Below are 2,054 nucleotides of genomic sequence, written 5' to 3' on the forward strand. Positions count from 1 at the left end.
AAAAAAAAAAAAAAAAAAAAGTGGTTGTCATATACATATACATTATTTCTTTTCAATGTCCTCTTTGTTTTGCTCTCATGAAACTCTTGTTCAAAACTGAGATTTATTGGCAACAGTCCAGGGATGGAAGAGGGGAGTCCATGAAAAGTGCTCTTCTCACCACCCCTCTCTGCCCCGCTTCTGAATTCTGGACTTCCCAACTCAATACCACACTTGTAAGTGTGCAGGCTGCAGCCTGAAGGTAAATGTGAATGAGAAGGAAGAGCATAGGAAGCATTAGGGCTTGTGATGTTCCCGTGAAGCACTAAAGGAGTGCTCCCTGATGTGGTGTCCCAGTGCTTGGTGCACCAGGAACAATGAGACCTAGCAGGACTTAGGACTGGCGAGGGGTCTACCTTTCTTTTCTGGGTAGGAAAAGAGCCACAACAAACTCAGGTGCATTCCAGGCAGACCCATCTAGGAAAGGGCATGTCCATGTCAGTTGAAAACCTGGAAATTGATTCTCTTTCCATTGCCTGTTCCTGTGTAGCTCTTGGACAGTTTTTTGTTGCTGCTGCTGCTGCTGCTGCTGCTGCTGCTGCTGTTGTTGTTGTTGTTGTTGTTGTTGTTGTTGTTGTTTTTGAGACAGAGTCTTGCTCTGTCGCCCAGACTGGAATGCAGTGGTGTGATCTCAGCTCTCTGCAACCTCTGCCTCCTGGGTTCAAGTGATTCTCCTGCCTCAGCCTCCTGAGTAGCTGGGACTACAAGCATGTACCACCACACCTGGCTAACTTTTGTATTTTTAGTAGAGATGGGTTTTGCCATGTTGGGCAGGCTGGCGTCAAACTCCTGACCTCAACTGATTCTCCTGCCTTGGCCTCCCAGGGTGCTGGGATTACGAGGTGAGTCACTGCGCCCAGCCTCTTGGACAGCTTTTCATACTCCCGGGGCACCTGTGTTCCTCTTTGAAGACCTTGAATTCTTTAAATGTGTCCTGATCCCACAGGAGACTAGAATCCATCTGTGCCTCTTCTGAGTACATCTCCTGGACTCTAGCCCTGCATGTAACCATATAGAAGACTGAATGAGGTGCCAAGAGCTTCCTCCTAGGAAATCCAGATTAAACTGACCATTTCTCAGAGATCATCTGAATCAAATTGGAAAATATCTGCCAACCTCACTGGGCATCACAATCTAATAAAGTTGAAAGTCAGCCCTCCCTCAGCTCATGAGCTCACTCTGCTTCCAGGAGAAGTATTGACCAGTATCAGGTTCAAGTTACACCTAGCAAGCAGTTTCTAGAAATAGCCTTTGTAAGGAAAGGTACAGTGCTGCTTTCCTATTGGGGAAATATGTACCGAGTGGGTCTTATGCAACATGTGTAGAGATGCTCTTTAATTTAATCCCCAGCCTTCAGCATGGGGACAAAGCATGAGGATAGGGCATGGTAGAAGTCCTAGGAACACAACTGCGGGGAGGAGAGGCACTGTGTCCTTCCTGTCTCCAGGCTGTGGCTTCTCATTTGGCTGGGTCTGGGGAGGACGAGAAGCTGCCAGCAGGTGAGGAGCTCAGCCAGAGGCCTCTCTAAACCACGTGGTGTCCCTGTCTGGGGCGGTTTGACCTGCAGGAGAGGAATGGAGGGAATGAACATAGCAATTTCATTAATGTCTCTAAGAATAGAATTAGTGTAAGTTGTCATCTGAGTTAGTTAAACATTAGTGAGAAAGGTATAAAAATGGACTGCTTTTACTTTTCAAACATATTTTATGACATTTATCATATTATACGATTATCTGGTTTAATTTAAAAAATGATATTTATACCAAAATAACAATTGGCATGTAGCTCCTTGGAAACCACCAAAGTGGTTTCCAGAGTGTCTAACAATAGGAAGCACAAAAGTGGTTGTCAGGGTGCATGCTCTGGAGCCAGTGAGCCTGCCTTGCGATTGCCACGTGACGGGAGCAACTGGGCAGGCCAGCAGCCCTAAACCTCAGGTTTTTGCTTGTTAAATGGAGACACTAAATCACACCTATCCTCTTAGAGTCAGTGTGAGGATTAGTCGAGGTCATGAA

This window comes from Rhinopithecus bieti, unplaced genomic scaffold, assembly GCF_001698545.2.
Source record: "Rhinopithecus bieti isolate Rb0 unplaced genomic scaffold, ASM169854v2 scaffold_70550, whole genome shotgun sequence".
NCBI lineage: Eukaryota > Metazoa > Chordata > Mammalia > Primates > Cercopithecidae > Rhinopithecus > Rhinopithecus bieti.